This window comes from Equus asinus, chromosome 1 (assembly GCF_041296235.1).
Source record: "Equus asinus isolate D_3611 breed Donkey chromosome 1, EquAss-T2T_v2, whole genome shotgun sequence".
Taxonomy (NCBI): Eukaryota; Metazoa; Chordata; class Mammalia; order Perissodactyla; family Equidae; genus Equus; species Equus asinus.
In genome coordinates this window covers 119109233-119133283 of record NC_091790.1, presented here as the reverse complement: position 1 = coordinate 119133283, position 24051 = coordinate 119109233, and the positions used below count along the sequence as shown (strand labels likewise).

The following is a 24051-nucleotide window of genomic DNA, read 5'->3' as shown; positions in this document are numbered from 1 at the left end:
GTATCACTAGTAATTTTGTCTCTGTTCACGATTCTGTCCTCTCTGTAATATTCCCTTATTATGGGCTGATTCTTTTTTGGAACCTTCGGGCTTCGCTTATGAGGCTGTTCTTTTTTCGCTTGGTAGTGTAGTTTTTCATCCTTAATACTGTGTCTGGGTGTATTAGGAAAAAGAAGGCAAGCAGTGAATTAGTGAATTTTAAGTGAATTAGATCTAAATACTATATGCTTTACATATAGTATTTTTTCCTCTTCATTACTGTGTGGCCAAGACTTGGGTGTGCTGTTCGGTCCATTCATCCATCAGGAAGCATCTCTGACGTTTCTAGTGTGAGTGTGGCAGAGCCTGGCTGGCTGTTCACCAATCCTGTGTCCTGTTTTGCCAAGGCTCACAGTTAGAGTGCATTTCCCAGCCTCTCCTGCAGTTGAATGAGCCATGTGGCTGAGTTCTAGTGAATGAAATGTGAGTGGAAGTGCCGTGTGTCACATCAGTGCCTGACTCGTAAAACTTTCCCATGGGGCCCCTCCATCTTTTCCCCCTTTTGACAGCTTGAGGCAGATAATCGTGGTGATCTTGGAATCCTTGTTGTAGATGGTGAGCCATAAGGATGAAGGAGCTTGGGTTCTTGAATTGAGAGGAGCCATTCATCTATCAGGACACTCACTTTAGACTGCTATTGTGAATGAGCCATTACACATTTTGGATTTTGTTTGTTACAGCAGCTAGTAAGTAGTACATTAACAACAGATACAGATAGAATCCCTGCTTACAAGGGCCTCCTACTATAGTCTGAGAGATGAGTACCTCAAAACAATGGCACAGTGTGATGCACCGTTAGTAGACGTCTGTCCTATGGGGTCGCAGAAGAGGACTTGGGGTGCCTTCAGGGAGGAGGGATATACTTAGACTTTATGATGAATAAGAATAAACCAGACGCATCCCTAGATGCATGCAAGATCAAAATCCCAAGCTGGAACTTAAGTTGTGACACAGAGGGCCTATGATGGGGACATCTATAAAACTGTGACTGAGGGGGCCGTGGATTTACCTTTTTATATCTTCCAGTGATCTAGTGGTTTCATTTTAATCATATTTTCATATATATAGACTCATTTAGTTCTTAAAATAATTAAAGAAGGTAACAGAGCAGGAATTATGATGTCCATTTACAGATAGGGAAACCAGGGCTCGCTAATTGTAAGTGATTTATCCAAGGGTGCATAAACAGGAGAGCTGAGCTAGTGCGCTGACTGCGATTTGCCATGGATCAGTGGAAATATTTGGGGTTCTAGAGTAAAAGAGAATGAACTTAAAATCCTGTCCCTGGCATTTACTGTCTGTGTGACCTTTGGCCTTATCTAACCTTCTCAGCTGTAAAAAGGTTATGTTTCAGTGTTATCATGAGAATTCAAAGAAACAAAGTATTTTAAAGTCTACTGGTACTTGCTTTAATCCAGTATCCTTTTCATGTTACCACAGTATCTCCAACCTACAGCTGTGCCTCTCTATGCCCCTCGTTCCCACTTTTTTGGATACTGGTCACTGCTTGACCTCATGCTTGGTGAGACCTCAGGAAGACCCTCTCCCTTCCGATCTGCAGGCAGCATCAGAAGAGTATGGAAGGGCAGGCTGAGCTGCTGCCTGAGCCATCCTGGCTGTCCTTCCCCAGGCAGACTCTAAGCACATAGTGTTCTCCATGCCATCACTGAGGGGTCTCCTGCCATCCTCAGTCTGGTCAAAATATAGAGGGTTCTATATAATGATCCTTATGTAACCAGTCTTTGTCAAGCAATGCCATTATTTACCCATTAACATCTTAAGAAGCAGCAAAGGATAAAATTATGATGCCTCTAAAGCTATCGTCTGGTCTAGATTACAATTTCTGTGTCATTTGGATTGCCTGTAGTTAGCTTAGGGAGAAACACTCAATACTAACACAGAAGGATATTTCCAGTTTTAGAAAAGAGAACCAGTTCTTTAAATTATTTCCATAGACATGAAATACTTTCCATGCGTTTTTAGGGGTTCCTCTCTACATCTCCCAAATTCTCCCCTTTTCTTCTGCTTATCGTTCCTCAGCATATTAAAAGGAAGCCGTTTCTAAGATTTTAGCTTCTGGTTTTAAATTTAACGTCCTTCAACAAATTAAAATCTTTCTCATCAAATAGATACTCTAAGTAGAATATGTGTTCTTCTGTAAACTTTCATCTATAAATTTACTCATTGTGATCAGTCTTGTATTTCTTCTTTCTAAACATATTGGGCATACATAAAAATGAAGGCCAAATGCTTAGAAGCTTGACGTGATTCGGTTGGAAAGGAATAAAATGTTTCATGGAAAGCATAAATCAAGTGAAGGTGCCATCTGGCCGTTCAAGTCCCACCTTATTAAACTTGAATTCTGCACTTCGCATAGTAGAGGCAGAGGTGCTTAATAAGTATTAATAATGACTGATGTATCGTGGATGTTGATTGAATGTTGATGAACGTGTAAAAACTGCAGTTGGAGAGACACACACCTTCAGCAGCTCAGGGTGGATGCTGCTTCTCCAAGGTTTAACGCCTCAGAGATTTGTGAGCCGTTGAGACCGTTTTTTTCACACCAGTCAAATGCAGACATTCTCAGTGCTTCTTGCTGCCACCAGCTGTGCTGCAACCCAGATGCTGTCAGTAGTAAAGGAAAATATTTGCTACTTAATCTAATTTCTGGGCAAGTTCTTGGGCAACAATTAGGTTTTCAGCATATTGAGGGAAGAAATGGGCTTTGGCAGTTTGACCTGCATTCGGAGAGAATCTGTCATTCATTGGCATTAAGCGATGGGTGGTTTTCACGTACGAGGGGTGAGTCACGTAAGTTCCACAGGAATCAGTGTTGCTGGGTGACCGTCAGGGCCCGGTGTGGATTGTCGTTCCTTGCTGGCCCGCAAAGGGACTGTTTTCTCCCACTAACTGGCTCTTAGCCCAGAGGTTTCCCTGCTGTCTGATGTCACTAGTTCCTTCCTCTCCCACCTGGAACTTTGATTATAGTTTCAGGTTGCATGCCAGAAGTCAGCTGACCAGATCTCTGATGTTTGGAACTTTAATGTTTTCTGAGGGGGGAAATTGCTGTTAGCAAGTGTTAATTTTCCAAATAGTTTGTTGATCTTGAAGCCAACTACTGAGGAGCAGAAGTTCACTAATTTTTAGTCACTATTCTGTAGGATCAGAGGAAACGATGAATAGCAGTATGAATATCCAATTTTTCCAAGAAAAGATGGTACCTGATGCTCTCTCTTCTCCTTTTCTTAGTATTTCAGTCTCTCGTGGAGGAATGGCCCTCCCTGAAGTTGACAAGGTTCATAGTCCCATGTCGTTGAGGGACATTTAGGTGTTCTGAGTACGATGTGCATATTGTTTCTTTTCTTTTGCTTTTTTTTTTTAATGAGTAAGGCATTCTCCCTCTGTCTTCCTTCCTCCATGAGGAGAAAAGAAAGGAAGATTCCATTTTATGAAACAAGTCATAGTAGCAGGTAATGAAGTCGGGGTTCCCACAGGCTTATTGATTACACTGTTTCCGCCCTCCTGTTCACTGATCTCCAATTTCTGAAAAATGGATTTTTATTGTTAACAAGTCTGAAGAGAAAAGACCATAATAGTCAAAAGGGCCACGATCAAAAATAGAGAAAAACATCAACGGTGCATGTGCCATGTGTCTTCAAGGGCAAAGCTCTGTCATTTTTATGGACTAGTATCACTAAACCCTGAATATTAAAGGGTTTTTAAGGGTATCAGTGATTCCTACAATTAAGACACCTGGTTATCTTGGTGGTTTTTTTCCATGTGTCCCCTCCCCTTTACTAGACTGTGGGGTTATGTGTAAGGTAGAGCGTGCCAGGCACAGCTGAAGTAGTGCCTTTCTTAGCTGCTGGGTTGGAGACGTTGCAGTGCCTGCGCGGGATGAGTGCTGGCCCTCCCTGACGCTGATGCATCTTCCCACTGCAGCTGCACAGGACTCGCGTGTCTGGAATCCTTTTCAGCACTGACAGGTCCTCGTCCATAAACACTCACTGTTGAGTGGATGCTAAAGTGACTTCTAATTAACGAATAAGATGAATGTAAGTTTGCTGCTGAGAGATGCGTGCAGAAGGAGGTTTGGGCTGACCTTCATTACCCATAGAGTCACATTACTCTATTGTGTAAAAAGCTTTCTGACTGGCTACTATGTTGATAGAACTCACTCAGGGCCCTCAGAGAAGTGGGAAGTATTTGTTAGGGCTCAGGCCTTTTAATTTCTTCTGTTTTAGTTTCTTCAGCAACAAAACTGCTGTGTTCATTAGTATCAATATCAACAACAGCATTTCCTATTTGCAATTTAAAACTGACAGCTGACTTTCACTCGTCATCCCAATTTTCAGCTCACCAATAGAGTGGTATAAAAGTGGGGCCAGCACCCATGTTATTCCCATCTTACATATGAGGAAACTCAAGCTCGGAGAAAGTAAGGCGACCACCCAGAGTCAGTCCATGGCAGAGGGGATCTTAAACTTATGTCTTCTGCCCACAAACCCCAACATGTTCTCTCTTAAAACTGATATCGGATCTGTGTGGTAGACGGAGATAGCCATGCGCTGGACACAGGAGGCCGGGGAGCCACTTGCTGATGAGTAATCTTAGAGACATTGCTTTGACAAGTGCTAAAACTCCATGAGCCTTGAATTCCTCATGCTCCTCTTATATTAGAAGGATATTATGAGGCTGAAATAATAAGCTTTGGAAAATAAAATAATGCACATACACAAGGCATTATTAAAGTACTTTCTTCTCTATACAGTATTGCTAGTTATCAATTAAAAGAAATATTATAATCGGCTTGTTCAAATAATTCACACCCGTGTTAAAACCAGAGAGCAGATGCTGCAATAAATTAGTTCTGGCAAGTTCTCTAAGGCCCTTAATGAAATCAGAGCAGGCCTGATAAATTAGACAATATGGTAAAATATTTAATTTTGTCATCTTCTCTGTGTTTTTATTTGCTTAGTTATTTTTGCTTATTTTTCTCTACTTTGTTTTGTTGAGAATGTGGGGTAAGGAAGAATTCTTAATAAGATTTTTTGAGAAAATTCTTTTCCCTTCAGTGATATATCAGAATGAGGAATGAAAGTGAGATTCCAAATAATGTCAGTTAATATGGAGTCGATGAATATTGGGTGAATTGAAATCATTTGTGGGCCTGCAGATTTTGATAAACTGCTTTTAAAGCTGAAACAAAAGCATGTTTTTTTTTTTCATTTATTATGATTTTTTTCAAGGTGAATTATTTCTGGTTACATTGTTTAAATCATGTTCTTCAAATCCTGTCTTCAAATTATTTAAATGGGTGTGAAGCATATAGAAAGTAAGGCAATATGCTCATATTGGATATTGCTCAATGTTGACTGAAACCCAAAATTAGGAATCCCAAACACATTCTCTGGCATTTGGATTTATTTGAAAACAAAGGTTAGATTAAATGAAATCACATAGAATTGGTTAATCCAAATGACACTGAAAATGGTTTTTAGATTCTTCAATTTATTGTTTAACTTCTGTAACATTTAGGATAGTTGATGTTTATACCTTGAAAGTAGAGGTTGCTTTGAGACTCGGAATGCTTTCTGATCAAATGGGTTCTAAACTTGTTAAAATCCATGTGTCCAAATCTGATTTTATATCCTATGGATGGTCAGCAAAGAAAAAACATTCATCCGGCCCCTTCAATACACTGCACAGGCTTCACATGTCGGATCTGCCAGTGCAAGTTATCTGTGTCCAAGAATATGTCAGATGCATTTACCATGTCTGCTGCTGAGTCTTGACAGTAGCTGGAAATTTGACCATGTCTCAAAGATAATATAATTTGACCATATTATTTCCATAATATTCATATGCAATTCCTTAGAGAAGGAAAAATAATTAATGTTTCTCTTGAGTTGTGTTACATGTACCTTTTCTGTTGTATTTATGAAATCTTTTCTTTTCTTGGAACCAATACAGTTGAAGGCTGAAGAGAAAGACAAATATTTGGGGAGTTTCCACGTTACTTTTTATGTACCTGGATCCAATTAGTTTTTACAATGTGCTGCCCAAAAACTATTGAAATATAGAAATGGATTCAATTTTGGAAACAGTTCCAAGCTACATTTATTCTGTCTTTTGTAATAGTCCCGTTATTGAGGTATGTGTGTGTGTGTTCATATTAGTGTGAGTATGAGACAGTGGAAAACAAAGACAGAAATAGTGTTTCAGGCTAGAAATTATGTTAGTGACCAAAATACGCGCCAGGGAGGCCTAGGTACTTCTTGGAGGAGGGCCCCAAATTTAGATCTTAGCTTTCTAGCAGCCAACCTAAGGAGGAACACTAAATAAGCTTAAAATGTAGTGTCTATACAGACAGTTTTCAGTAAAAATAAAATTATTCTTGATACTGACTCCAGATAAATTTCTCCCATGTGTCTTCATTTTAAACAGGCAGTTAAAAATTGTCTCCTTTTTAATTGCTAAATAAACTAGAATAGACACCTTGCTTTGTCCATAGTAGCAAGCAATGCATGTTTTGGTAACCATTGAATTGGAAAAAACATATGACATAGAATCATCATCAATTTCCCTTGATCGAGTATTAAAACTTTGAAAAACGTCGCCTCAATCACTAATGACACCATGAAAAGTGAATATTCATGCCATCAATAAGTATTTCCTAAATGTTGATAGAATAAAGCACAGCGTGACTATTACAACCTTCTGCTTTAGGTAGTGATCTAGAATTGTGAGATACCATATTGTCACTTATCGTACTCTCTTCCTCACAAGATTCCTCCTTGATCCTGTTAGCTTTTAAAATTCAATTTGCTGAGTACCTACTATGCCAGACATCCTGGTTATAACAACCAGGATTGGGAGGAATTATTGTTTTCATTTTCTGAGTGAAGAAAGAAGGATCAACGTGGTTAAATAAGTTGTCCAAGATTCCACAGCTGCCAGATGTTAGGACCAGCACAGGAGGATGGATTTTCTGACTCAAAATCTAGTATTCTGTTCATTGTACCTTTTCTCCCTCATCCCAACAAATTTATGTACTTTGGTAAAACTGTATTAAATTATTGTATTAGTCTGCTCAGGCTGCCTTAACAAAATACCACAGACTGAGTGGCCTAAACCACAAAAAATTATTTCTCATGGTTCTGGAGGCCAGAGGTCCAAGATCAAGTGTCAGCAAAGTAGGTTTCATTCTGAGATCTCTTATCTTGGTTTGAAGATGACCGCCATCTCACAAGACCTCTTCTTTGTGTGAATGGAGAGAGAGTGAGAGAGAGAGAGAGTGAGAGAGCGCTCTCTGATGTCTCTGTCTTATAAGGACACTAATCCTATGGGGTCAGGTCCCCACCCTTGTGACCTCATTTAACCTTAATTACTTCCTTAGAAGACCTGTCTCCAAATACAGCCACACTGGGGGGTGGGGTGGGCTTCAACATATGAATTTTGAGGGGACACAAATGTTCAGTCCATAACAATGGTCAATTATGAGAAAATTTCATGTGAAGAAATGCAGCCAGGCACTCCCCCTTCATTCCTGTGCGTAGGGTGTGCGTGATGATTTCAGCTTGGACTCGAGGGCTGACAGTAGCACCAGAGTGGGCTTGAGTGAGCCGTTATCATTCCAGTGCAATTGCCTTGCTCTCTAGTTTGGCTCTATACCCTACTACCATTGGAATTGGAGTGACCAAGGCCCAGCTAAGTCTCTGAGGGTAGTTATAGCCCATAATAATAGCAACAATAATACTTAAAACAATTTGCCATGTGCCAGACACTCTGCTAAGTGCTTTGGGCACGTTGAATTTGGTGTGTCTCATTGAATTATCAAACTGAATGAGGTTGGTAGGTGGTATTCGATGTTATTACTTTCCTTTATACTAACATTCCCGTGGTCACATAGCTTGTAAATGCTTGATCCATGATGTATTTGAACCTAGACAGTGTGACTCCAGAGCCTTTAAATACCACCCATTTTACACTTCTAGTTACCAAGTGGACCAGCATCTTGATAGTCAGTGAGATAAGTGTACTCTAAGATTGCAAAAGGTAGGAATGTTCATGAGTAACCTCAAGGAATGACTATTTATATCTCAAGGGCCGTGGATGTCAACATTGCCTTATTTGTCTTGACCGTGACTCAGGGCAGAGGCAGAAGTGTGTGGCTGTGTTGCCCCAGTGCTTCAAGTTCTGATCCGTGAGCCATCTTTCTTTTGCCCTGGTTTTCAGTGATGTTCACATTTATATATTTGGCATAAGTATACATAGAATCAACATCAAACCTTACAGGTCTTTAGCAATTAAAATGACCAGTCCAGTGAATAGGTGGCAGGAAAGAAAGAATGAGAAATTGGAGAGACCAAGTTAAATTAATATTTTATTCTTTACATCTTGGGTAGAGATTTAAGCCCGGCTCTTAATCACTTAATTTAGTTAGTGCACCAACATGAGATCCTTGACAAAAAGTAAAGTGATTGCATGTTTAAATGTATTCTTTGGTAAAAAGTATGCATTTCTGTCAACTTTTTTTCCATATAAATTTCTAACATAACATTTAACTTCTGCACATTTCAACATTTATAAAAAATTTCTCTTTGTGTCTGGTAGTTGAAAAAGTTCGAGAAATTCTAAAACTAATGCTTTTTGAGGTTTTGGGATGCTCAGCTTTCCTGAGGTCCACATAGGTGAGTCACTCAGACCCGAGGGGTTTCTGTGTCCTCGGGACAGTTGTTGAGTGTGGTGGTAGACTTGCCAGGACTCCTTCCACACTCCATGTCACAAGGTTTATGATGTTCTTTTTCAGTCTTTAAGCAAGAAGAGTGTTTTCCCAGATGCTGGACACACATGCACTGTATGTTCAAACTCATTCGTTAGTTCATCCATTCATTTATTCACATTTATTTATTCATCCTCAACTGACAAATATCTTTTGAATTCATACTCTCCAGTCACTGTCTTATGTCCTGTGGGACATTAAAGTGGCTTTTTAACTTTGAATATATTTCATATGTGGTTGAATATGTGTAGTTAATTCAATAAGGTAAGGAATCTGTAGTCCAGATATTAACTAATAGTTTGATCTTCTAAAACTCAGTAACATTTCTAAAATCAGTATAGATCAGTTTTCACGTTCACAGTGTAAAAAAGACCTCCGCAGGTGTGCTTTTGAAGAAACAGTAAAAAAACAATATAGAAAGTTTTTTCTTTAATTGTCTTAAATCTTCTGTTCGTAGATAGTGACTTATAGTTCATGAACTTCAGGATTTTCTTGAAAAATAAAAGATAATCATCTTTTACTGTATTATTTGATGTATTATGATAATATATTATTTGGCTATATTTATCAACTTAGATAAACTTTTCATATATTCTGGTGCAAAATAATCTTTTTAAATGAGCTAGTAAGGAAGAGTATTCTTCCTGAGACTGTCAAATGCATTCATTACTCAGGGAAGATCGCTGTCTAAACTCCTCAAGCTCTCAACCGCATCCAGCTCCCTCACTCCATCAGATGCCCAGCCTTCTACCATCCGGAGCAGATGAGGAACCTCTTAGCGGAACTCTTCGATTTCTTTTCTCTCTCTCTAAAAGGGTATCTTGCTTCAGTATTTCTTTCTTCCCTCCCATCTGAAACAGAAGCTTCCAGTCTTCTGAAACTGATCTTTTAATCTGTGCTTCCCTTTTCTTTCCCACTCTTCTAAGAGTTCATTCCACGAACTAGCTCATCACTTGGATCTTTTCCCTGTAGCTTCAAGTCTCCCTTGTCTTAAAACAAGCTTCCTCTCAACCTTGATTCTTTTTCAGGCTACACATTTGCAGAAATTTGCTCAAAATGGGATAGAAAGAGAAGAGATATAAGTGTGACTTTTCTGGAGCGTTTCTATGAATGTGGCGGTTGTCTTCCCAGAACCTCTGATGGCCCTCATTGTCTATCAAATGTTCCTTTACCGTCTGCCACCACCTTTCCTTCTCAGCCCTAACACCCATTGCCTCAACGTGCCCAGTGTTCTAGTCACACTGGCTGTTTCTTCATCATCCCTTGCTCTTCTCTACTGCACAAAGATGTGTTCCCGTTAAAGGCTTTTGTTTACTTGCCAAATCCTAGCCTTTCAAGACCTGAGATAGTGTTTCTTAAATGCAGCATTCCCAAGCAATCTCTCGTTTCTGTACTCCCACAGTACCATTTTATGATTCCATTATCTTTACAGCTTGTTGTTTATATGGTTTTCTTACCTACTGGGCAGTAAGGTCTTTGAAGGCAGGAATCTTGTCTTATTTTATCTTTCAATTCCACGTGTGTACATTATTCTTAATACATACTTGATGTATTGAAATTGATTTAAAATTTATATATATATATATATATTTTGGTAAAGGAGACAATAATATCTGGATTCAAACTCAAATAAATATGAAATTTGCATTCCAATAATAGTTTATTTCATTATATTAGTATATATAAGCTTTAAAAAAAATGCGATTTGATTGAGCAAATGAGTCAGTAGATGGAGTTCTGGAATTGTCTGGCAGAGTTTGCCTAATAGGATCTTATAAACACCTGCATGAAACTTGAGTCTTTTTCTAGCCTTAAGCTTTGTAGGCAATGATATATTCCAAGATGATGCTGAAAATATGAATGCCATTCAGAGTTTATCAAAGTGCCAAAGGAGTACCTGAATAGCCTGGGAGCATAGGTAATTATAAAGCTTTTCTGTCTACTTCATTTAGTAAAGCATGGCTTTCGTTTGAACCACTCGCCACTGTTGAGTCTCACCTGGTTGTTTAAGCCTTTTTTGATGATATGCTTTCTGGAACTCTGACAATAATGGATGTTCAGGTTATTTGCTGTGTGTTAACTTTATGACCATTTCTAAAGTCTTGAGAGATAGTCCCCTGTTGTTTAGTTACCTGTATGTCTCGCAGATCCTGATTTGTTCTTTGATTTACTAAGGTTATACACCTCTACACTGGCACATGGGCCAATTTCCCCACTTTCGGTAAAAAATTTTCGAGAAAGGAAATAGAATTGATCCTTTCAACAGCTCAGTTATTGGGGGTAGATGGGGCACATCTGGTTAGATTATATGGTAAGTCATAAGCTTTGCTGTGATTTCTTTTTGAGGGATCTTTATGGTATGTAGACCTAACGTTAGGGAGGCTGAAGACACTTTTTTCCATCACATCTGAGAATCAGTTGTTGCTTGAAATGTGGAGTGCAATTCAGGTTTTCCGCTGTGCTTTCACTGCTTTTCATATTATTTCCATTGATGTAGGTGGCTCTTGCCTAAGAGATGGATTTTCCTTCAGGCAAGGTCAGCCTGTTTTATGCATACTTATGAATATAATGCATATTTTACAATTTGATTTCTCCATTCTCTTTGTTTACATAATCCAAAGTTAACATTGGCCTTTCTTTATGCTAATCTTGGCGCATCCAGGAGTAAAAGGAAAGTTGGAGAAAGAGTAATGACCTAATTTCTGTATACCTGTAGCAACCAAATAATAAACATAAGCACTGTAAAAGATAAGACTTGAGAAAATAATACATTAGAGTTATGACTTTATTATGTCATATTTCTCATTACAGTATGGTAGTCACGTAATTCTTCTTTGGTTTTATCCTCTAAATATTTAAAAAGTAAATTTTTAAGGTAGCTTGGCAAGAGGTAGTTATTTAGCGACTGTAATAATATTGAGGGGTAGAATAGAGGGTAAGGAAAGAAAAACAAAAATGGGAAGATGTAGCACAAATGAGAAACCAAAAAACAGATTTTTAATTGTACAAAACGTCTAATTGACCCTGCCTTTTTGTAAAAACAATGCAACATATACCATTCTATAGGAGAGGTGGTGCCTGTGGAGATGGGGTCACCGTATGTATCCCTCAGGCCTCCTTGGTGAAATTTTGAGGGTTTCCCTCCACTGACTGCCAGTGAAAGAGCTGTCCTGGCTTTGGGAAAGACGATCTCTTGACTGGTCTTAAATATTTACTTTAAAAAGTTTTTCATTATAAGAGCATAAGAAGTTTGATAGTGGAAAATAACTTATGCTGAAAATTGGTTGAGAATTAAGTGATTATTTTGTTTTGGATACTAAATGATGTAGTACATGTATAAATTGATTATTTTGACACCGAATTTTGTTACCATTTACTCATTTTGGAGAAATTAAAATTTTCGTTGAATTTATTTTATTTTCTATAAAACTTGATAAACCATTCAATGGAGCACTGGTTTTTAGCTACTGTTATTTTCTGTTTCTTTGATTATCTTTAAAGTATGGATGAGAAATGTCTTTGCTTATTCTAAGTTCAGTATCATTTATCCTTTATTTTTCATTCTTTTGCCCATTCAGTCATTTCTGCAATAGGGCCAGATTAATAAACTTTCAAGAAAAGGAAGTAGTATGGATAGTGGAAAATAATTGACTTGAAAGTTTGAAGACCTAAGCCATACCTAGACCCATTGTAATGACCTGTGGGTTCTTAAGCAAATCTTAGCTTGCTTTTTCATCTGTTCTCAGCTTTTTCATCTGTTAGTTGCCTGATGATTTTTTTTTTAATAAAAATAAAGAATGGTTTTGTTGGTTACATATAATTTTCAGCCAAATTAACATATATTATAAACTTTAAGAACTAGAAATGCGTGACTTTTTTACCAAGAATAATCTAGGTTATGGCAGCATGCTCAGTGATTCAATTTTATAAAATCTTTCACTAAAATTAAAGCTAAAAAATTAATGGTGGTAGAAGTGGATAGTTACATATTTTCTCCTGAAACAAGTTAGTCAGATATGACTTATTTGATGTCAAATATGTAGTCAAGAAAACAAAACTCAGTTGTAACTCTGATCTTGGAAAACGTGACATGGGGTTAAGAACACAGGTGGGGAGAAGTTCGCGTTGCCGATGCCAGCCGATCTCAGCCCAGACTCAGAGTAAGGAGAGGGCAGTTTACAAGCCCAAATCATCAAAGAAAGATTAAATTATGTTCAGGAGACTGTAATTACGCAAGGAGAAGGCCAGTGTGCTTTGGAAAATGAGTACTAGCAGATGTTATAACAAAAATTATTTTCTCCATGGTCTTTACCTAACCATAAGGTTGTCCAGTCATGCACCACATAATGACGTTTCCGCTCAGTGACAGACCACATATGTGACAGGGGTCCCATAAGATTATTAGCATACAGCCTAGGCGTGTAGTAGGCTATACCATCCGGTATGTAAGTACCACAACAATGAAATCACCCGGCTACACATTTGTTAAGTGACACATGACTACTTGCCAATTTTTCCATAGAGTTGATGCAAATAATTATTACTTTTAATTTTGACTTCTCTCATCTAAAGTGTAACTGCTCTTCTACTAAAATTATGGTCTAGTATATATTTGTTTAACCTCAGAAAAAAGAGTGATGGAAGGTGCTTATATTTGTATAAGGAGCTTGCCAGTGAAGCCTTAACCTCTTGCAAGATTCATCAGAGTCATATTAAACCATTAAACCATAATGTGTCTTAAAATAATTTGGGAGAATGGAGAATTGAAATAATAAAGAACCCCACCAACAATGGTTATTTTAAAAACATCTATCTATCATCTTTCTATCTATCCATCTCTATCTATCTATCTAATCTAATCATACCTCAATGTGACCCTTCCTTAGCTAAGTGATAATAACTGATAAGCATCCAAGAATAAATGTCTAATACCAAGGATTTTTTTCCTCAGAGTGGAAAGGCTGAGAAACCACTCAGAGAGAAACAATAATACTCAAACTTTCCAAGTGTTTGTTACAAATAGGGGGTGAAGGGTTGGAAAATATTTTTAAGGAACTCTCCTGTAAAGCTGCAGGTGACAAAAAGATCAGTCTGTACTTTGTTAGTAAAGTGAAAAGTAATTTTCACCTCATATTTGGGAATGAATTTTGAATATTTAACAACATCTGTTAGCACTATTTTCTGAAAACTTGTTAGTTTTATGTATTATTAAGGTTTCATTGCATGGTGATTTCTTAGGAATCTAATAACCTAAAAGTAAAGTTAAAGAAATGGAAATCTCTCCTCTTTCTTTTATTCCATTGTTTAATAGTATACTGTGTGAACTGTTGGTTTCTGGGGAACATAAGCATGAGTTGTCATACCACATTCTCAAGAGCTGTTTGAGTAAAGATTTGTCTGTTATTTTGATGAGGAAACTGAGGCACAAAAACTCACTTAAAATTAATGCAATAATAATTTTCTGAGATGATTATCTCCATGTCTTTATTGTAATATTAACAATAATTACCTCCCACGTAGAGGCCATTACTGATTTCAGTTCTCAACAAAATGATTTGTGCGAAATCACTGAATTTGGTGTGAGATCTTTCATGTTAATAGCGTCTAAATCTTTGCCTTAAAATCACGCTAATCACCTGGAAGTTTCTGTGAGGTAACATTTAAGTACAACATCATTATCGTTGTTTTTTTGTTGAAGAGAAAAACAAACATCGAAGATCATGAATTGCAGGCCATTTAACAGAAACAGTCTTTGAATCCTCTGATTGAGTGAAAAGAAGGCTCTTCTGTAGTCTAAAATTCCAGATGCGTGTGCATGTCATGAGACGAGTGTTTCCTATTCCTGGTAGCCACAGCCCGGAAAGTAAGACTGGAAAAACAGAGTCAGAGCTGGGGACGCTGGCCTACCCCAGCTCGTGGGGGGCACTCATGTGCTCCATTTTGCCTGTGGGGCTGTTGGTAGGATGATGATTTCCGGCTTTGGGAATGGTTGAGTGCCTGTCTACAGGTACAACACAGACGGAAGGAGTGGGTGTCAGCGCTGGCCTTCTGAGGATTATGTTCTCCTTTTTGCTTCAACAACTATGGGATTGCCAATCAGGTAGTCAGTGACTACTGCAAGTTGTTGTTCCCCATAAATGGCTATATCTATAGAATCTTGGCCCATTTATGTCTTGGGTGAATTTTGCTTGGAGTGCAAAATAGATCAAGATTTACTCTTTCTTTTCTGAGGGCTGCCATGCTTTACTTTATCTTCAGGTCATACTGCCAAAGTCCAGTTTTTTTTTTAAGCACATTAACTTGATTTTTTTTAAAAAAAGAGGTACTCTTTGGTTTGTTAAAAATATATAGTTAATTATCTTATAGAACACACATGTCCTTTTTTTCTTTTCCTAGGATACCGCTGCTGTTCCTTCAGTGTCTAATGAATCATGCTTTTTGGCTCTGATGAAACTTTTAACTTAAGAATAGTAGAGCTTGTCAAGTGTCATTCTAAGTGCCAGCAAATGGTTGATCTGAGGCAAGAAGAACAAAGTTTAGAAGAGAAAATAAATCTAGCACTTGCTTAATAATCTGCCCTTTGCAGCACCAGAATCTTATCTGACCACCCACATTCATCTGGCTGCTGACGTGGTTCTTGCTTTAATTGCGGAAGCTATTTTTGCACCTTTTGTGTCTTTTGAGGAATTGAGGGGGCCTCCCTGCTTAGAATGATTCATGTCTCAAAGTGTGTAGGGTGTCCCAAAGTGCTGCTGCGGGATGTGCACAAAGGAGGGAAAGTAAAGCTCTTTGGGTGCTCACACATGGTGGGAGTGGATTAAGGCACGTTTTAATTGTCCTGTCTTGATGCTTTAGTCCTTCCCATGAGACACTAACTTGTTTGGAAGAAAGACTGATATTTTAAAAAGATGAACAAATATACGATAGCCGTCCAGGGGTAGTGTGATCATATTGTTATATGGGCCCTGTATACTGGGAGATACACCATCTTAAGAGGGTTGACTTAAGTAGTTTGCCTGATCTTCCATGCATTTCTTTGGATCAGACTTAGATAAATATTAATTCAAAGTATGAGAAAATCCTCTTTTTTTGTTACTTACTGGAGTTTGTTAAGTCTCAGGATTTTCCTTTGGTTGGTTTTGGCTTCCTATTTCAGAAATTAATTTTAGCACAGAACATAACATTGCTGAAATAAACTATAGAAAAGAATTTGCTGTGAGGTTATCTGAGACTTCATCCTGTGGAGTTTAGTTGCTGATGCACTGAGAGAAGATGTGTGGGAATGTCAGCTTTAAGGCAGAACTGTGTCGTGGACTGCAACGGCATAATTTCTAGTTCCAATGCATTGTTTTAACCCTAGCATTATTTTCCTAATTGCCTTCACTTTTGCTGTTAGAGTCAATTCTCTTTTAATACTTGTACTTATTCAAAAGATTTAAACTATGTTAAAGGAAATTTTTTCTTGAAAAAAAAAAAGTCTTCTTGAGAGATCCAGTTGCAAATTTTCTTTCCTCAAGGAAGGCTGTTTCTGTAAGTGAAGAATAACCATGGGCCAGCCCTGGTGACCTAGTGGTTAAGTTCACGCGCTCCGCTTCAGCAGCCCAGGTTTGATTCCTAGGCATGGACCTACACTGCTGGTCAGTGGCCATACTGTGGTGGCAACCCACGTACAAAATAGAGGAAGGTTTTCAACAGATGTTAGCTCAGGGCGAATCTTCCTCAGCAAAAAGAAGAAGAAGAAGAAGAAGAATCATACCTATTAAATTCTCTGCAAGCATCATCATTTTTAAAAATCTTGTTGTTTGCCTTTCAGATTCCTGGAAGTTGTGCATGAGTTCCTGTGGGAAGAGTTGGCATCGTGGAAGGCAAAGACAGTTGTTTTTTGATATGAGGATAACAGGTTAATAACTAAAATTTATTATTTTATTCCATTGTTTTTACATTTAACTTGAGAAACAGCTTTGGCCCACTGTGCACCAATATGTAAACCAATGTTGCCATCAAATCTGGGAGGAAACAATAGATATGCCATTTAGAGAGAAAAGTGTTGTGAAGGTTTGGTTTTATTTTGTTTTTCATAATAGACCAGTTTTAATGATAATTTCCTTAATTGAGATAGCCTCATTTAAGCGAATTTCTTTCTGGCAAAGTTTATTTTCATGTAACATTCTACTTAGTAAACCCTAGTTACTTTTGTTGTCTAATGGGAAAACATACCACTAGGAAAACAAAAATCACAATTGTAAAAAAAAAAAAATGCAAAAGTTTTATGACAAAATATTAAAAGTAGCAGGCTATAGTCAAAATAAGTCATAAATACCTTGACTAAATATGTAAACTATACAAATATCTGCCATCATGTCCTTGTTGTAGCCAGCATGGAAGAAATATGGTTCAGTTTTCCATTAGGTTTTAAATATCAAATTAGGTTTTAGTGTATGTCAGATCAGAGGGGGAACATCACAGTATTTTTGCTTTTCTTCAGGAGTTCCCTGAATGGCTTGGCAGGGTTTTATTTAATATACAGGATCCTCCTCATCTTGGCGACTTGCTCATTTTAGGGAGAACTGAGGTTATGGGAATTTTTACTAATAAAAGGAGCATTTATAATGAATTTGGCTCTCAGGAGGTGTCTTTTTTTAATCATCCTGTGGAAATAAGTCTGTATTCAGTTGGCCCCTGGCACTGGTCATGGTTTTTGCTAGATCCTTTTTCCCTCATCCGGTCCTTCTATGTGGTGGTGACTTGTGGGACCTCATTGTTACAGCACTGGTGCTCTGAGATGCTCGTGTATGGCTTAAAATATTTTGTGATTGATCTCTGGCATTTTGAAAGCAAGTACATGGAAATGGCCTCTAGAATTTTGTCCAATAATTAGTATCATTAGACTCATATTTGTTTACAAATGTAATACCACCGAATTCTAAAAAAGGACCCAATAACCATTTTAATTTTAAAAAAGGTTTTATTATGAAAATGTTGGAAGTAGAGAAGCAGTGTTTTGTCACTAGTCATTTCATACCCTTATTATTTAGGATGTTATTATTTAATGCTCGCTTGACTTTTGCCACCACTCAAGTAATGATTAATTTCCTGAGGTAAACTTTTTTCTACGATAGTGTTTTTCTAAGCAAAAGATCCCGGATTGACAACCCTGGAGACTGTGGGCCTTTATTCGCCTGCAGAGCAGGCCCGCCTTCCTGCCAATCCCACCCAGCTGTTATCCTGAAGGGACCTCTGTGGAGATCCATACGGGAGGCTGTTTCTGGGCCTTTCCTTTCAGGGCCTCTCTGAGGAAATTATTTAACTGGGTGCCAGATTTATTTGAGTGGGCTTGTGAAGGGTGGCTAAAGGAGGAGGCACGCTTTTAGAAAAATGGCAGCTCTTCCAGGTACTATCATTTTCTTTCTCTTGCTCACTTTGCCTCCTCCCATTACCTCTGAAATAGCCTTGCAGAGGGTAGTAAGATCTTTTTCAGCCTTACCCCCTCTGAAAAAATATGTGAGTTGGCTAGACAATGCCTGTCTTTACTGCCTAAAGGACTCCTTTAGGATGGGCTGGAGCGCCATCCATAGGAAACCCAAAAGTCATAGCCGAATGTTGTCCTCATTTCATAGCACTCGAAGGCATTAGGAAAAATGTGAAATGTGAATGTGAAACTGTGTTTGGAACACCGCTCCTTTGTTGGCAGTGGGTGATTTCGCGTGGGTTTGGTTACCATAAAAAGAAATCTCAGAGAATGAAATGATAAGTGGCTGTTTTCTTTTCGCGTGAGGATTGCTCTGATATTGCACTTTTTTAACCTGTTGGTTGATTGGGAAAACTGGAGATTTACTTTTAACAGACAATTAGAGAAGATGAAAAATGAAATGAATCTACACAATCATAAGAAGTAATATAGCTATAATTAACCACATTACTATAGATCTTTTTAGCTCCAAGTAGATCTGTATTCAGAAAATTAAACTAAAGTTGCAGTGGTACATACGATGGTACATTTGATGGTTTGTAATAATATTACAAGGCCCAAAGAAAGTAATTCCCTATTTATAAGCGTTTTTATACGTTTAAGTAATAAAACACAAGCTCGGGAATTTATGCCATTGTTGGTAGAGTCAGATGGCTAAGTAAAAGTGTCACCTAATAAAAACAGACAAATGTCATTATCAAACCCTGGCTTAAACTGTGAAAGCCTTATGGTTTTTGCAGTCAGTTTCCTTTCCTGTGAGTATAAGCTGAGGAGAGCAGCAAGGAGACTTCTGAACACTCCCAAATCCTGCCTGGTTTAAAGACTCAGAGTGTTGTGCCCAGTAATAGGTCTATGGTGCACACAGTTTACACGGCAGGATTGTTTCTCTCTCCACGATAAAGCAACTGTAGACAAGAGGTTAATGAAGAATCTGCATAGTAAACTCCCCGAAGGACCCATCACTCATCTTCTCTCCCGTCTTCCTTTCTCTCTGTGCTTCAGAAACTCCAAGAAGGAAAGTGATTTCATGGGTAGCAGTTAGTTGAAGCCTCTCCAAGGATGGTGTTGGGGAGAATACTGTATCCTCAAATAGGTTTAAAATCTAATGTGAAAGGTTCATGTGAAATAAGAAGGATTTCCAGTTCCCTGGGAATATTCTTAGGCCTCTCCTTGAAGTGAAAAGTGCCATGTTGCAGTTCAGGGGGGTGCAGACCAGAAGGATCAGGGTGCTGCTGACAGAAGCTTTTCCTGAACGACCCGGAGGAGGGAGTAAGGGGCCCGTCGAATCTCGGGATAATACGGTGGGACGTCCTAGGCAGGCTTGTCTTAGAAATTGAAAAGGAAGAGATTTTCCTGACAGAAGCTATTTGTATAATTAAGTCAATGTGTTTTGTACTAGAGCAAGTTTTGAATTTTAAACATTTTCTGGATAGTAAATGCTATTGGAATATAGGATAATCCTATGTTAAGATCAGCAAAATTGGTTATTTTTTAAATAAAATAATAGATATGATTTTTCTGATTATCCTCTTTCTCCTAAAATTTAAACCCAACAACAATGAACTAAATGTCTTGAGTACTTTTTGTTCTGACCATTAAATATCTGCTTTTGAGTTTTATGTAAATCACTTTTTTCTTCTCCTGGTCTATTCCTTAATAGCAAAATATTATTGCCTTTATATGAATTTTGTTTGGTGCATGTCTTTTTTATCATATGTCCTTAGTGAATAAGAATTGTATATGTCTTGTTTAGGGTGTAATGGTTTTAATTTATTACCATACACCATAAAAATTAAATTCATCTGATTTATAAAGCTATTACCTCATTGCTAGATGAAAACATTATATTTTATTTAATTATTAAATATATTATTCCAGTCCTGTTTTTTTGAGGGAATGAGGAACATTGTCCGTGAGCTAACATATGTTGCCAGTCTTCCTCTTTTTTGCTGGAGGAAGATTGTTCCTGACTCACATCTGTGCCAATCTTTGTCTCTTTTGTATGTGGGATGCCACCACAGCATGGCTTGATGAGTGGTGTATTGGTTGCATCCGGGATCCGAAACTGTGAACCCTGGGCCTCCAAAGCAGAGTGCACGAACTTAACCACTGCGCCACCGGGCTGGCCCCATCCAGTATGTGCTTACTTAATTTGAAGTCTGTGTTTTAAGAAATATTACATATTCTGTGTAATCCAACAAATGGGAAGTGACCATAGGCCTAATTTTTACTTGCAAGGTTTTTACTTTCCTTGAAAGTAAGGCTTTTTAAAGAACAAAGTAAAACAGTTGTTTGTAATTCATCACGTTCTCACAAGGTGCTGTCCTTGTTCATACTTTAATATTTAATACTTTAATACAGATTTTTAACATTTTTTAAATTATGGATTTCTTTGATTCCTAGGAAATGGCCATTTTCTGTGCTACAACCGTGTAAAACTCATATATTCTCCCAAGGCCGTGAAAAATTCAAGCATTGGAAATGTTGAAATCAAGTGAAAATATTTAGGAAAATGTATTATTGAAGATGTGTTATTTTAAGTTGTGATAAAACTTGAGACAGTGGAGCTGAGGATAAGGGGTGCAGGGGGGAGGTGAGCCCCTTTAGAACTGAAGGTCAGCCAAAGCTGGATTTGACTCTTGTTCCGACACGCAGCCTCCCTGAGCATCATCCTCGACTGTGGGACAGGTGTATAACCCTGTTGCATCAGGCCGTCTTGGCGCTGTCCGCCAGCGTAGCTCTAGCAACACACGCAGGCCGCGCAGCGCACAGCAGCTGCCACCGCCCTCATCTCCAACAGTGGACCTGCAGCTGCACGTCAGTATCCTGAAAAAATATTAACTATGAAAGGGGACCTAGAAATCTCTCAGTTCAAACTCTGACTCCCAATGGAGGAAAGAGACAAAAGTTTCTGTCTTGAATTGGAAATACACTACACTTGCATTCTAGAGGATGTTATTTCTTCTCAAAGTCGGACAGAGGTTGTGTCCACATGAACTTGAAATATGTAGTTAATTAAACAGAAAATTCAGCCAGTTTGGCTTAGATGGTGCTAATTCTTCTTGTGAGCATGGTCGCTGGAGCAGACGGAAGTACATTTGCATTAAAGTATGATAGAGCCGTCACTTTTCTTTCAGTGACTTTTTGCTGCCTTACCTGTAGAGGGATGCATAGGGAAACCACTGTGGGGGGAAAATTCAAATCGATGGTAAAACCTTTTACCCACCCCAAAGTTAGCATGCTTGTTGTTTAGTTTTTATGATAACTGCATTACAAAATGCAGTGCTTCCTGGCTATTAGCAGAGGGAACTTTTGATTACAGATATCTTGCTACAGGTATTTGGGGCTACTGATGTCTCACCCCAAAGACTTATTGTTCCTGTGGAATTTCCATATTTTTTCCCCTTTCTAAATGCACTGTCTAAATCACAGTGGCATTCTATGTTAGGGAGCAAATTAGACATGGCAGTAAGACCAGTACTTGAGTTTTGGTTTGGGAAATTACAGTACATTTGCATAGTGGAATCTCTTTTATTAACCAATATTTTAGTAAAAAGGTGAACATGTTCATCTTAAGAAAAATAAACAAAAATTAAAAGTCACTAAAAGTCATAAGGTGGAAAATTGAAATCCTTCCCACCCCTTCCTCTGACTCCGTGGTTCCACTTCTGCAATTTAAGTACTGTTAAAAAACTGTTTCGGGGGCCGGCCTGGTTGCCTAGTGGTTAAGTTCTCGTGCTCCGCTCAGGTGGCCCGGGGTTACTGGTTCGGATCCCGGGTGCAGACCTAGCACCACTCATCAAGCCATCCTGTGGCAGGCGTCCCACATATAAAGTGGAGGAAGATGGGCATGGATGTTAGCTCAGGGCCAGTCTTCCTCAGCAAAAAGAAGAGGATTGGCGGCAGATGTTAGCTCACGGCTAATCTTCCTCAAAAAAAAAGCTGTCTGGGAGCCAGGCCTGATGGCCTAGTGGTCAAAGTTCAGCACTCTCACGGCTTTGGTGGCCCGGGTTTGTTTCCCGGGTGTGGACCCACATCACCCGTCTGTCGGTTGCCGTGCTGTGGCCGCTCTCATAGAAGAACAACAAGGACCTACAACTAGGATATACAACCATGCGCTGGGGCTCTGGGGAGGAAGAAAAAGCTGTTTGGCATCCTTGCAGAAATTTTCTGTTTTTATTGCCTGTTTCTCTTTTATGCAAATGGAGTTATAAAATACATCCTAGGGTGAAATAAGCTTTTTTTTTACGTTCAATGTAATCTCCTGGTTGAGTTTTTATATCAGTACTTCTGGCTGTACTTCACGTTTGTAAATAACTGATTTTTATGATTTATAAACCATAATTTATTTAAGCAAACCTTGTCCACCTACCTTTGTGCGCTTGCGCAGGTACGTCTGTTAGGGATAAATTTCCAGCAATAGAATTTCTGGGCCAAAGGGAATACGCGTCTTACTTTGGTAAGCACTGCCACATTGCCTATCCAGGGGACATCTAAGCTCTCATCCTAGTCAATACAGTTGAGCGTGAAGTTCTCAGAATCCTCTGGTACTGTCTCAGCCATTCGCTGTGGAAACTGAGTATCCACTTCAAATCTAATAGTTTCTAAGTTGTCAAGTTTTCCTGAGCAGTTCACAGTGATCTGGAGGACTCCTTTCTTTGCTGTGGTGTAAATTCCCTAAAAAGGAAATTTATTCTTTTACATGTTCAAACCCATAGGTTCAATTTAAGAAAACCACTATTCTCAACTTTTTAATATCTAAGGAATTAGAACCAGACTAATTGTGACCAAAAAACTAAGATATTTTGATACAATCATCTTATATCTTGGAAAATATTACTCTAAAGTTTTTATAGTTTTTTCTCTTTATTTTGGACATGTGTCAGTATAAGGTTTACTGCTTCCTATAGTGTCTGCTAAAGCAGTTTCTTGCTGTTTTTTTAAGGACGCGTAGCATTGTGAGCTTTATATATAATGAACTTTAAATTGACATTTGTATACAGCAATATGATTTGATGGAACAATTTTTCCTCACTGCATTTATTTTCTACCCAGGAAGCGTCAAGACAATCATCCCCATGAGAACTCTAAACCATTCAGGTAATCATTACATTTTTAAACTGTCCCAAAAGTATGTTTTGTTTTCCATATTATGAAGGTTTTATAATTGTTTTATTTAGATGCACTTTCCTACCTTTTTCAGAGTTCAGTGACAATCTTTGATCCCTATAGCCTTAGTTTACCTCTGCTAATAACTGCTTTTAAGCTATAAAATATATCTATATTTTATGTTAATATAAATATAGATATATATAAAAGATGCTGCTGCTTTATTTTATTTTATATTTTAGTGAGGAAGATTAGCCCTGAGCTAACATATGTTGCTAATCTTCCTCTTTCTGCTTGAGGAGGATGGTCGCTGAGCTCACATCTGGGCCAGTCTTCCTCTGTTTCGTATGTGGGACCCCATCCCAGCATGGCTTGATGAGCGGTGCTAGGTCCATGCCCAGATCCAAACCTGCGAACCCTGGGCCGCAGAAATGGAGCATGCAAACTCAACCACTATGCCACCGGGCCAGCTCTCTGACATTTTATATAGATAAATAACATATATATATATGTAGACACTGATATTAAATCTATACTGATATTGTATATATATCTATTTTTATCCTATATATTTATTAATATATATTTATAGTAATCTATATAGAGAAATATATAGTACACTTCAGCATGTAAGTCATAAAACTTGGTT

The 24051-nt window shown here is 38.3% G+C and overlaps 1 protein-coding gene across 24 annotated transcripts in view; it reads left to right on the top strand.

The window, feature by feature from the left end:
- Positions 1-24051, top strand: part of HIVEP2 (HIVEP zinc finger 2) — a 183591-nt gene that overhangs the window by 135974 nt on the left and 23566 nt on the right. For 17 of the 24 annotated variants that reach the window (XM_070506450.1, XM_070506434.1, XM_044769047.2 and 14 more), the window contains 2 exons: positions 16638-16724; positions 23349-23393. The gene's annotated coding sequence lies outside the window, so the exon portion shown is untranslated. Of the gene's footprint in view, positions 1-16637; positions 16725-20314; positions 20429-23348; positions 23394-24051 lie in introns of all 24 variants that reach the window. The other 7 variants (XM_070506459.1, XM_070506457.1, XM_070506454.1 and 4 more) reach the window with 2 other exon arrangements.